The sequence below is a fragment of the Phodopus roborovskii genome, unplaced genomic scaffold (genome assembly GCF_943737965.1).
Source record: "Phodopus roborovskii unplaced genomic scaffold, PHOROB, whole genome shotgun sequence".
Taxonomy (NCBI): Eukaryota; Metazoa; Chordata; class Mammalia; order Rodentia; family Cricetidae; genus Phodopus; species Phodopus roborovskii.
This window is the reverse complement of record NW_026126599.1, coordinates 12,036,213-12,049,672: the sequence shown is the minus strand read 5'-3', so window position 1 is coordinate 12,049,672 and position 13,460 is coordinate 12,036,213. Positions and strand designations below refer to the sequence as shown.

The 13,460-nt window shown below is 45.0% G+C and overlaps 1 protein-coding gene across 4 annotated transcripts in view; it reads left to right on the top strand.

The window, feature by feature from the left end:
• The window catches only part of Wasf3 (WASP family member 3), a 96,720-nt gene that overhangs the window by 34,293 nt on the left and 48,967 nt on the right, over window positions 1-13,460 (top strand). For 3 of the 4 annotated variants that reach the window (XM_051205178.1, XM_051205174.1, XM_051205177.1), the window contains exon 2: window positions 8,738-8,825. The gene's annotated coding sequence lies outside the window, so the exon portion shown is untranslated. Of the gene's footprint in view, window positions 1-2,884; window positions 2,908-8,737; window positions 8,826-13,460 lie in introns of those variants that run through there. The other variant, XM_051205175.1, reaches the window with a different exon arrangement.

Genomic DNA, 13,460 nt, shown 5'->3' with positions numbered 1-13,460 from the left:
TGTTTTGAGACAGGGTCTTACTGTGTAGTCTTGGCTGTCCTAGAACTCATTTTGTACATATACCAGGCCGGGGCTTGAACTCACAGAGATCCATCTGCCTATGCCTCCCATGTACTGGGATTAAAGGTATGCACTTCAACATGCCTGGCAAGGAAACCATTTTTAAGTAAGATGTATTGCAGAGATTTGAGTAACAGATATGTAATTGATACTGAAAATTAATGTTTTGTGTATCTGAAGTGTTTTGTATTTTGGCTAATAAAAAGGCAGCTTATTTGAAGGGTGCATTGAAGCAAACTGAGCTGGGAAAAAGCAGGCTGGTGGGATGTGTCTCATTCTGTATTCTGTAGCAGGCTGTTTTTAGCATCTTTTTGAATCAGTGATGAATTCTCATTTCAAGATTCAACTATTAAGAGGAGAAAAATATAAACCAGTTTAGGCAAGTTCTCTTTCCACATGGCCCAGATCTGTTTCCGACTTTAACATGTGACAGGGGCCCTTCCTGGTTTGCAGTCTTTGAAGGAGCAAGAGCAATGGGGGAGAGAAAGCCAGAAGATCAGCCAAGGACACGCTGCTCCACTTTTACAAACTCTGGAGTCTGGAGATTGCTTAATGAGGAAGCTGCATTGTAGCTGTGAGGCTGGACAAAGGAGGCAATCAGCCGTCCCGTGGCCTCACTGCCTTCCTGTCCACGGGTCCTGTTGTTACCAGTTGGTGTCCACCCTCTGGACCCCATCCCGGCTGCTGCCCCCTGTCCTAGCTGCTGCTTTCTTTCCTCAGTCCCTGGGCTGCCTCTGAGTACAGCAAGAAAACTGCATCCTGAAGCCAGCTGGTGCTGGTCCGCATTGCCGATGTTCAGTAGTGCTATTCACCAGCCTGGCCATGCGCTTCTCGTCATCGATCTCTCCTCAAGTGGGAAGCCTTACTTCATTCTGAACAAATTATTCTTATTTTTATCTTCCAATGCTCATTCCAGATGGGCTCATTAACCGTTTGGTGGCCTGGAAACAGCTGCTACCCTGGCACACATTCTCATGCTCAAGCCCATGGGACTCTGAGTGATGACCACAGATTTGGTTTAAGTTCATTGAGCTCAAGGCACAGCTATGCTCAATTAGGTCAGCAATGATCCCCCCCCCTTTCAGGTATTTGAGAAAACTCACTTGATAGTCAAATGAATGGGTATTGTGTATGTACTAAGGGAGAAACAGGGGAGGCAGGGGAGACAAGGAATGGAGTTAGGATGAAAAGTCTGAGAACTTTTGGGGTCATATCTGCCCACCAAGGGAGATTAACATAAAAAGAAATACAAGCCTGACATTTGTGAGAATCTAACCATCTTCATCTTTGCACAGTAGTGATCCAGTTATTTTGGTATGCTAATAAAGAACTCAGATTTAATACCAGAACTAAGCCAAACCTTTCCAGAAGACATAGAAAGTTCCGGGCTAACATTGATTGGAAGTTGCTGTGAAGTCCTTTCCGGGTGACACTAGGGGTTAGGATCCAGGTGCTGTGACCCAGCTCCGCAGTCTGCAGTCTGGTGGGGTGGTTGCAGGTCAGGCTGTGGCAGTGCTTGCTGCCAGTGTGGTCGTGTGCCACGGCCAGCTCTTCTTATCATTAAGCCATGTACTGAGCCTTCCAGTGTCATCTCTGTAGCTTGGGAAGCAGGTCTGGAGGAACAGCCCTTAGTCTCACAGTGAGTAGGCGGAGGGAAGCCATGTGAGATTGAGGCTGGCTCAATTGCCCACTGTAGAGTGGCACAGAGAAGGGGGATGGACATCACCAGGGTGTCTGAGCAGTACTCTTTGACAAGTGTCGCTGCTGGTTGCTCACTGGTAAGAAAGGGATGGGCAATGTCAGTGCCAGCCTGCTAGGGCTGGGGAGATGTGTACTGATGAGAAGTACCTGAAAGTCACCTTGAAAGAGCAAGTGGCACCCTGCATGGCCTTGGATGCTATGCTTAAGAACTGGCCACCACTTTTTGGAGTGCTGCAGGGTCAAGGGACAGGGACCCAGTTTGTTCTGACAGTGTCAAGGAAGTGGATATTTCCTGAGGGGGCAGACTGGTGTGTGCCTTCCTGGTAGACCTTGTGTGGTAGGCCTGGCTTTAGGGCAGGCATCTCCCCTGTGGCGTCTCAGGAAGGTGGTAGAGTTGTAGATTCCAGGCACTGGTGTGGGGTTAGCAGGAAGTACAGATTTGATGTTTCAAGGATGCCAGCTTTCCCTAAGTACCAAGAAAGACTTACTTCACACTGTGGTGTTTAGTGTCTGGGATCACAAATCATTAACTCCCTCTGGGCCTCTACAGTGTTCAAGTGGAAGTGGACAGGAGTTGGAGGCTGGGAGTCCTTACTAAGTAGGAGGTGTGTCTCTCAGGCTCAGTCTGCTGAAGTCAAGTGTGAGAGGCCCTGTCTCCCTGGAGACGCATGTGCACTGTATGCAATGTGTCAGGAGCAAGCAGCCTGACAGCATGGTGTTCAGATGATGTCAAGCTTCTATCTTTACATTTGTTTTATATCCTCTGCATCCAAAGGACGGATCCTCAGTGTCACTGTTCCACAGACAGATTTGAGATCCTTCTGGTTTGCTGCAGCTGGAGCTGGTTTCTCTCCGCACTCTGTATACATCCCTCCAACACTCTTCCAGCCTGGGATGCAGTGTCTTTCTAGCATGTAGTGGTAGGCTAGAACCAAGGGGCAGAATTCAGTGACATGTAGTTTCAAGATGTCTTCTATTGGTGATTCTGTAATGAGGCAACTATTGTATAAAGACAGTAAGTGTTCTCAGTGCTGAGCAGAGGGGCGTGGATTCGCTGGCAGAAAGGAGGAATGAAGAATGGATTGGTTACTTTAGCATCATTGTGCATCTACGGTCAGGACAGAGGCATCTTACACACCAGCCCAGGTAACTGGACCTCTTCTGATTGGCTACTTAGTGTTTGTTTCTTCTGATTTGCCTTTTTTTTTTTTTTTTCCCTTTTGAAAGTTGTTCCATTCCAGGGTTCAGTTTGATAGTATGGTGCCTAGTAGGAATGACAACATTCTTGTTAGGTTTGAGCCATGGTCCATTCCATTTCAGTTTGGTTGTGTGGCACCTAGCAGGAATGTCAACCTTCTTATTAGGTCTGAGCCACAGAGCCCTACTACAGTTCAGTCCAGAACAACAGCCTACCATGATCTTCCTTTCATATTTTCAACCAAGCACTGTTAGCTTGGTCAAACCCACGTTCCAGTCCTGAGTTTCTGCAAAGTCATAGCAGGAATTGATTTTCCTTCCTTCATACCATACCATACCATACCATACCATACCATACCATACCATTCCATACCAGGCTCACAGCCATCCTCACTTCCAGTTCCCAGGGGATTCTACATTCTCTGCTAACCTCCAAGGGCACCCTACACAATGGTGGTGCACATACATAATGCAGACAAAACATTCATGTACATAAAATAAAATGAATAAATCTAAAAAGAAGTTTCAAAAGCAAAAATACTAGCTGACAGTGTGATGTGCACTACATTTAATAAATGCCACCTGGTGTTTTTATTTTAACTCACTCCGCTATCATCCATTTCCTGTTTTATGGTTATCTTTGTGTTCCTACCAGTTCAGTAAAGACTTAAAAGGGCAAGGGCCTTCTCTTGTCACTCAACAGTGGCTCCCCCACTGTCTCTTAGCAGTTCAGTTCTAAGCTATATTTGAAAACTGTCTACATCCCAGTAATTCTCTCTGCTGACAAAGCAATCCAAGTAAGACCAAATCAAACCAAATTAGAAAAAGCCAATGTTTAATGGATACAGTGCTCCCAGATGGCCTTCCTGTCCCCCAGAGAGGAGATGGGAAAGAGAGACTGGAAAATCATCAGTCTATTTTATGGGGAATGATTTAAATACCCTGTGGGAGTGGTCTCGAGCATCTCTGGGGGAGGGGGTCATCATTTAGTGGCTTTCCTGAGGTGCAGCAGGGTTTGGAGGGTGGAATGTCTACCAGAACACTCCAGACTCTGGGTATATGGATACCATGGGCTGGGGTGAAGCTTCCACCAGAACAGTATTGAGTAGCGGAGCCAGATAAGCACGGTCCTACTGGTTCTGCTGTAGAAGGTGTAGATGCGTAATGTAATGGTAATACAACTAAACTCCAGAGATCAGAGAGAACAGCAAAGCTGCTGCTGGTGCCAGACATATGCTCCATGACCCCACTCTCCCTCCCTCCCTGTCCCTCCATCCATCGCCCTCTCTTTTTGTCCTCCTGTCCTTCCTTTCTCTTTCCTTTGCTGAACTATCTCCCCATTCCTCTGAAATGTTGCGTACGTTTCGGACACTAATAGTGACCACACATTTTATAGGATCAGGCAGGGTGTGGCAAACAGAACTTCATTTGTGAATACTTGAGAGCACTGCTGGCCTGATCTAATTGGAAATAGGGTCTAGTTAAGGGAGTGGACCAAGGGACTGAAGCAAGCAAACAGCCCACCAGGAGGGACCACATCCACGAGGGACCACCTGTGAGCTGTGTATTATATCAGCTGCTGACTTCTGTGAAACTAGGATTGGGAGGCTTAAGAGCCATGACATGGACCAAAATAGTCAGCAAGTTTTATGCAACCAGATTAGGGGAATCCGGGCAGATTAACAGCGAGCAGTTTAGATACAGTCTGTTTCGACAGGAAGCATTTTCATATCACAGAATTCCTTATTTTATATTGACTTTAAAAGCCATGAGCAAGTGAGATCAATGGTTGATTCCAGGGAACACTTGACTGTCACTGGCTTTGGAAAATACCAGTAGAAAAGACCTCCTAGGTGTAGGCCAGTCTCATGCTGGGGGCTGAGAAATGAAATGTGCACTGAAGAGAATTTGTACTGCTGTTGACTCAAATGATGTGAAATGCATTTGAAGTTACCTGAATTCATGTTCGTTATCATACAAGATGTCTGGCCCTTGCCCCTCTCCCCTCTCTTGCTTTTAGGAAAAGACAGAAAGCAGTAACAACAACAAAACTGGGTGGTTATTTATCCAAAGCTGTGACTCTCTATGGCTTTACAATGTATTTATTCTAAGTGATTTTTACTTGGTAGCAACATTTTAACAATTGCCTGGAGACCACAGGACTGCATTTTGATGCTGTCATGTTGAAGCCGTTAAAGAGAACCCAAATGGCCGAAAGTATATGCATCTTTGATGGGATTTTGGAAGGTGGTGAGGCTCTCCAAAAACCACTCTCCGTCCTTGATTTGTTTGTTCTTGGAGTCAGTGAATACTTGAGTATATTCATGATATTCTTCACTGTATTTCTTTCCTAGATACCTGTAATAGAAGCTTCTATCCAACTCTCTGAGCCAGAACCTCTGGGGTAGTGCTGTTCGGCACAGTGGCCACTTGCTTCATATCATTGCTTATGTTAACATTAATTACAATGAAATAAAACAATCAGTCTCTCTGTTATACTGGCTGGGTTTTTGGCATCCAGGCCAGTGCTGCAGGTAGCTGGAGGCTGTCCCATTGAACATTGTCCTCTGGAGGATTTCCCTCCAGAAGCTTAGGTGGACAGGCTCCCCTACAGTATTCCTCGACTCCCCTGTCTGTGAGTCAGCTCAGCCTTCCCTCCCACTTCTGACCATGGCCTGCACCTCTTACTTCATTCCCTGGAAACCTCTCCCCCATCTTAGTGTAGGCTGTATCGCCGCCATCTAAATTACAACTCAAAGTCAATTTCTAAATCTATAGCCCTTCCATGGCCTCCCTGCACATGGCAGGCCCCTGCCCTGTGCTGGTTTGCACCATTGTATCCTCTGTGAAGTACTGGTTACCTCAAACCTCACTTGCTTCTTCTGGTGTATTGAGAGATGCTTTGGGATGCAGGATAGGGCTTTGGTCATTGCAAAGTGGGACACACGTGCTGTTTGACATATATATAACTACAAATGTGTCAACTGAGAAGATTGAGAAGGATAGTATGAAAGTGAGTGTGAGAGCCAGGGGTAGGTTGCATTCTGAAGGGCAGAGATGCTTTGGGTAACTGGAAGCCAGAGCTGAGATGAGTGATCCAGACAGAGGAACATGATGGGCAGGAGCTGGCCAGGAGCTATTGTCTGCTCTTGGATGGTAACCACACAGGCTGGGCTTAACCTGGGGCACAGGAAGAGCTGGAGCCATGCAGCCTCTACAGAGCTTGTGCCCCAGAGCTGGTAAGATTTCACCTCTTTAAAATTTCGTTTTTAGAGCTGGGTGGTGGTGACACATGCCTTTAATCCTAGCAGGAATGCAAAGGCAGGAGGATCTCTGTGAGTTGAAGGCCAGCCTAGTCTACAGAGTGAGTTCCAGGATAACTAGGGCTGTTATACAGAGAAACCTATCAAAAAACAAACAAACAAAAAAAGAAGAAACAAATCGTTTTTAGATTTACTCATTTTATTTTATGTGTGTGACTATTTTGCCTGCATGTATGTATGTGTATCACATACATGCCTAGAGAGCATCACATCTTCTAGAGCTAGAGCCTTAGGTGGTTGTGAGCTGCCATATGTGTGCCAGTTCTCAAACCAGGTCCTCTGGGAGAGCAGCCAGTGTTCTTAACCACTGAGTCATCTCTCCAGCCCCAGGCTTTTACCACTAACACTATCTAGTTAATTCTCAAAGACTTCTATGGTTCCTGACCTGTACTAGAAATGTTAGCAGCTTTGCAGGGAAGAAAACTGCATGTGTTTGTGTGTGAAGAGAGACCATATGAAGAGAGACTCATCTGGGCCCTGGCTTGTCCTGTGTGATCCCGGACAGGTCACCTTCGGACCTTCTTCACTGAAGATGACTAAGTCAGACCCATGTGTAATGTTGGTTCTAGAATTGGTCTTGACTTCAGAGTGTACCAAGTGTTAGCTAGTAGTAGAAGTGGAGATTCGGTGGACTTCCCGCAGATCAGAGAGCTCCTGGGTGTAACCAATGATTCAGAAACTATGACATTGGCCCCTTTCCCTCCCTGGGGTGCAGTCAGTTAGGTGTCCCTTCTCTAAAGTGAGCCTAACAGTATTGATTGCTTAGCTGCTTTTCTGTCACTGTGATCAAATGCTGTGACTAGAATAGCTGTTAGAAGGAGGAACTTATTTTGGCCTACCGTTCCAGAGATATAGAGTCCATGATGGAGAAAGCATGGTGTGGTGCAGGAGCGGGAAGCTGAGAGATCATATCTCAACCATACATGGGAAGCAGGGAGAGAAAACAGGAAGTGGGGAGAGGTCAGTAACCCTCAAAGAGCACCCCAAAGATGTGCTAAGGCAAGGTTCTACTTCCTAAAGGTAGCATAGCCTTCCCAAACAGCGCCACCTACTGGGGACCATAGTAATAGTTTCCTCTTAAAATTACTTAGTGGAGAAAAAATGAGGCCTGGACAATCCAAAACCCAAGGATAATTTTTTGTATTAATAAATACATTGATAACATACACAAGTTACTTAGGAAAAAGGGACTTTTTTAAGGGTTTATTTTCTTTTTGGTTTTATGTACACAGGTGTGTTATGTGTATGTTCCCGTGAGTGCTGGTGCCTGTGGAGATCAGAAGAGCTAGAGTCACAGTCGTTGTGAGCTGTCTGTTGTGGCTGGTGGGAGCTGAGTTCAGCCCTCTGCAGGAGCAGTAGGCAGCCATGTCTAGCCATCTCCCCAGTGCCCGAATTTCTCTTACTCTTCAAGCAACATAGCTGACTTTCAAAAGTGTTCTCAGCAGGGTGGTGGCTGGCTTCACGGTGTTGGTTCTCAAAGTCTTTTGAACTGGTATAACTGAGGCATGTCCAGATAATTCTTTTGGAAGACTTGAAGTTGCTTTTCTGTTTCAGAATCGTATCTTCCTGTGCCTGGCCCGCCCTCCAGGTTTGACTTCTGCCACTGGTGACCGCTAAGTGGCCACTGGTGACTGCTTAGAGGTGGTTTGGCAAGATACATACTACTTCTAGGCTGCATTGTTCTCAGTGTCTTGCACAAACTGATTTTGCAGCAACCTTCTCATTTGGATTCTTCCTCAGTCATTTCCTTGATGGTGTTATGTGTTTGGTGTCTAAAAGGCCTTTTTCAGTGTTTATCTCCATTTATTTTTCACCTTCAAAATGTTTGTAGTACAATTATCAAGATTCTGTTATGTAGCACCCGTGCTACAATCTGCCCCACTAATCGGGCAAAGGCCTAGAGACTGAAATAAGAGAAAAGACAGTGGGTCATTCGTTCAACTGCAATGTCAGAATGCCAAATGCCATTTAGTGAGGGGCTGGGGTGGGCTTATACACTGACTCACAGCACAGTGAAAAACAACAGGGCTTTCAGGCTTAGCTCCTCCCCAGCAGAAGTGTGTTAGCAAAACAGGAAGAGAACCAATGACAACTCCGGGGCAAGATGTTCCAGCCAACAGCTTCAGGCTTGCTCATGGTGCCTCAGGGGTCCACGCAGGGCCCTACACTATTAAATATGAATATTGTTGGGAAAAATTAACTGTTCTTACATGATGGATCAATATTATTTGACTAAATCAATAGAGGTGGTAACAATACCTAAAAAAAAATCTTACTGTTGAATAAAGCTTTATATACTGCAGTAGATCTTTGTTTAAATGAATTAAAAAACAAAACAAAAATCCAGCAGTTCTGGGATTAGGGCTCCCTTGGTGAAGTTGTTAAATTGTAAAATCTGAATTTCAGGCTTAGGTGAAGCTACTATTATTAATTTTTTCCTTTATTTTCCCATTTAGTTCTGATCCCACTCGCTGTCCCTGCTGACACCTGAGCCGTGGCGGTGATGCTGCCGAGACTTCTGCAGCCCACAAGTCAACCTACATGGTAAGAGTGCCAGCCTTATAGCCTCAGGGCCACTCAAGTTGAGCACTAACATGATCTAGAAATGTAATTAAAAATAGAATAGCATAAATGATATTGATGGCTTGAATATTTACTAACAGTATAATATTATATAATATAATTATATAATAAAATTATATAATATAATTTAATATATTGATAATAACTAAAGGCCTTTGATTCTAACCAGTGTTTCGGGATGCTAAAAGAGAAAAACTATGACTGGGCATAGTCATCTCATTTTCAGTAAAGCAAGTAATATGACTATCTGGTTTATATCTTATTAAACAGTTCTATTCTTATTTCCCCCTATGAGATTGTTTAAATGAGGTTTTATTTTATGTGTATGATTGCTTTCCTGCATGTATGTGTCCATCTGTACTGTGTGCTTGCCATGGCTGCAGAGGTCAGAAGATAGTGTCAGATTCCCTGGCAAATGATTGTGTGCTGAGAATTGAACTCGGATCTTCTGCAAGAACAGCCAGTGCCCTTAGTTACCTGCTCAGACGTCTCTTTAGCACTGCTTCCCCCTATTAATTGAATTGTACAGTGCTCAAGAATGACCTTTGCATGAATGTTGTATCACAGTGTTAAAAGGTCGGGTATGCCCCAGAACTTTTTCTTCCAATTCTTCTGTGCCCACCCCCATCAGGTGGTCCTAACAACAAACCATTCATCCAAATGTAGTCAGAGGTGCTGTTGCTGATTGCAGATCTCCAGTGATGAAAGGAAACATCCTGACAGTGCATTTTCAATTAGTCAGATGCTAAAGACTCCTGGTAACAAAAACATCCTTAGCACTTGATTTCATTAGTGTAAAAAGGAAGATGTGTGATGCCAAGTGCTGTTTACTTCGGAAGCCCAGGGCTTGATAGTACTTAGAAATCAGTAAGATTCACAGTACTAATAGAATAAACAGGAGAGGACTTTAAACCCCTGTGATCATGTATGTAGATACATCTGGCAATACTCATCATTTTGTGTAATGATAGAATCCATAATTGATAAGGTCTCAGAAAAACAACAATGTAAGAAACACTTTCAAAAACAATACAAAAGTCCTTCCAGCATTTGATAAAGGTATCTGTGGAAACCCTATAGCTAATACTGGAATCATTAGTAACAGAGTAAATGTTTTCACCTGAGGTTAGGAACAAGACAAGGGTGGCCTACAGATCTGTGAGCACAGTGAAGCAGGAATGGAAATCAGAGGACCCAGGAAAGGAAGGAACAAAGAAATCAAATTAGGCTTCCAGTCTTTGCAGGAGGGAAAGGATGAGAAGCAAGATAGTGAAGTCTAGATGCTAGTAGAAGCAGCAGTTTTTTAAACATACCCCTACAGAAAGAGACAAACAGAAAAAAGGTAAAACAGCTGGTATGTGAATATGGGACATGACAGTGGTTTTTAAAGCCTCTGGAAATTTCTCTTTTCCCACAGTCTGAGACTTGCCCTTCTAAAGTCCCCATCCTACTGGTTTAGGCCACAGAGACTCAGTTGGAGAATATTTAGGGGCCCGAGGCTGCCCCCTTTTCTGTGAGTCTCTAGCTCTCAAGAGTCCTGAAACAAGCAGGGGCCAACAGCTGGGCAGAGGGGCTGTTTCTTCAACATCTGTAACTCTAATGAGTTCTGAATGCACCTCATACTGAAGATGGACCATGGTGATTTATTTCTAACAAGAGGACTGGGGATAGGAATGGATGCTGACTGCCAGTAGATGTTGTCTACTAAATGTGTGTGTGAGTGCATGTGTGAGCACATGAGCATGCATGTATGCCTGTGCCTGTGTGTGTGCTTGTGGTGGGACATGTGTGCATGCATGCCTGCACATGTATGTGCATACCCACATGTGTGCATGTGTGTACACTTGTGTGTGTGTGTGTGTGTGTGTAAGTACAAGTGTGTTGCATGTGTGTATGCTTGTATGGTGTTTATCATTTGAATCACATTGTATATTACTATGTGCCACATATTATGGCTATTGATTATTGCTTAGTGCTTCCCAAATCTTTACTCATTTTTATGATGTTTCACAGTATGGAGTTGGAAAAATTTGAGTTTTGGTCCTGACTGCTTGGAATAGTTGTGTGACCTCTCTAGTGGCTTTGGATGATTTTCTAGAATTATTCCTGTGTCATCTGAAATAAGACAATTTGAAATAAGTCCATTACTCTAGCCTGGGTAGGATGTTTAGACATTTTATTAAAACCTTTGGCTGTATGCCTTTCTGTGTGGTGGGGTGGAATAGTACAGTAGTTCATACATTAATCCTGAATGCAGAGGAGACAGATTTAAGTGGTATCAGTCAGTGGCTGTTCTTTTGCTAAAATTGGGTTGAAGTCATAAAAACGCAAAGTTCAACGTCCGTCTTAAGTGTTCCAGCTTCACAAGGCAGTGGCTCTCAGCTCTCAGCCTTACTTAGCAGCTCTGAGCTCCCATTCCCAGCAGCTGTCAGCAGCTGGTGTTGACAGCTGCTCTTGGCAGCCCCCTTAGCAGCTCTCTGTCGCTGTCCCCAACCACAGCCAGTAGCTCCTGGCAGCTCTCTCCACAACTCTCTGCCTGCTTGGCATTTTCAAAGCCAGTAGTTCCTGATGCTCAGTGAAAGGAACCCAGCCCACTCAATCCCTGTTGCAGACAAGAGCAGATGATAAAGGCATCAGAACACGGTTCTACCAGGGTTTCCATAAGCCGCTGTGCTTCCAACAGAGGCCTGACACTGGCCCAGTGAGGACAAGATGAATGCTGCATATGTAGACATAAAGGGAGGACTCATGCGCCATCTGCCACTCACTAACTATGGACTTCCTTATTGCCAGCCTGTACAAGCACATTGGACTTACCTACCCTGCCTGCCATAGATAGGAGGGATGCTGGTCACAGATCAGAGTTAGGAAACCAGAAATGACTGTAGTGTGGGTGGCAATACCTGGAATGCTGAGGCTATGTGTTTAGGGACACTTGTAGAGGGACCACTGCACAAAGGGTTGAAGGAAATGTACCAGGAATGGTGCTGACTTGTTTTATGTCAACCTGACTTAGCTCAGTTAAAAAAATGCCACCATCAGACTGGCCTGTGGTGAGCCCATGGGGCATTTTTTCGACTGATACTTAATGTGGAAGGGCTCACCTCACTGTGGACGGTGCTGGCCCTGGGTAGGTGGTCCTGTGTTGTACAAGAAGGCAGACTGAGCAAGCCAGTAAGCAGCACCCCTCCATGGCCTCTGTTCAATTCCTGCCCCCCAGATTTCCTGCCCTGTTTGACTTCCCATCACCTTCCTTCAGTGATGAAGTGTGATGTGGAACTGTAAGCTCAATAAATCCTTTCCTCCCCAGGGTGCTTTAGGGTGTGGTGTTTTATCACAGCCACAGAAACCCTAAGACAGGAAGACCACCCTAGTGGTTGCTATAACAACTTCAGAAATGATGGGGCCTGGAAGGGGCCTTCTCCGCTGTCACAATGATAGCTTGATCAATCCTCAAGGCAGCCACACTCACACACTCAGTGGAAGGCTCAGCCCCAGTGGAAGCTGGGACAGGTGTTGTGCCAGCCAAGATACAGAAGCCCAGAATTCAGAGCCAGGACTCCTAGCAGCAGCTCCTGATCTTGGCTGATTTGTGCTGCTGTGGACCATCCGGACTCCTTTAGGATGGTGGTAGCAGCCGCACCAAGGAGCCCATCATTTAGGGTGGCAGGAGGTGCAGGCTTGACTGTCAGTTTGCTGGCCTCCTAAGGGAAAGATCACAGTTGATTGATCTCCAGGGAGGGGACCATCATTTGCTGTCTTGTGTGGCTGGCGTTTGTGTTTCCTGGGTGGGACTTCCCTCCCTCTTCTGTTGTCTCTTTAGCCATGCCTGCAGACCGCCACAGCCTTCAGCATGGTTTCAGCTTGTGTGCTTTCTTCGTTGCTCTTTAGTCACTGCAGGTAGTTTGTCATCTGTAGCTCAGCAGCATTGTTCACATATTTGAAATGTGGGTCTTTATTTCTATGAATTGGAACCCAAAGGGCACACCTACACAGAATGTCTTTTTACTGATTATAAAACTTTTGAAATAATTCCCATAAATAATTGTTTTCTTTCAAAACATTCCTGCTTGCATGCACACCTAGTCATGCATCTCTCATTTTAGTTGAGAAATACATGTGTTTGGCATGTGCTGGGGCTTGAAAGGAGACTAGATTACAGGAAGTACTGATGGAGAGCAAGAAAGCTCTTCCTCCTCCTGCGGGAAATTGCGCTTTTCCTCAGAATGGCTACATCATTTCACTGAGTCTCCTTAGAGACTCTGCAGTCTTACACACTCAGTTTCTTCATAGACACCAAATAGAATTTGTGTTATAAGGAACCATACTGGATGTGGTCCACAGGGACCGAGCGAGCTTGGGTTATGACACAAATATCTACATCTATACCGTGGTCAGCCAAAAGCTAATCAGGTGTGTGGAAGGGAGTGCAGAAGGGAATCTCACACAGGAATCTCAATTCATGCATGCCATCAGCTGCAAGGCAGTGTCGGGAGATGAGGATCCAGACAGGTAGTCTGTTAAGGAGATAGAGCCTTTGCTATAAATGGAACAGCAACAATGTAAGCCAATTTATCTCTTTTATATGCTGGAGTT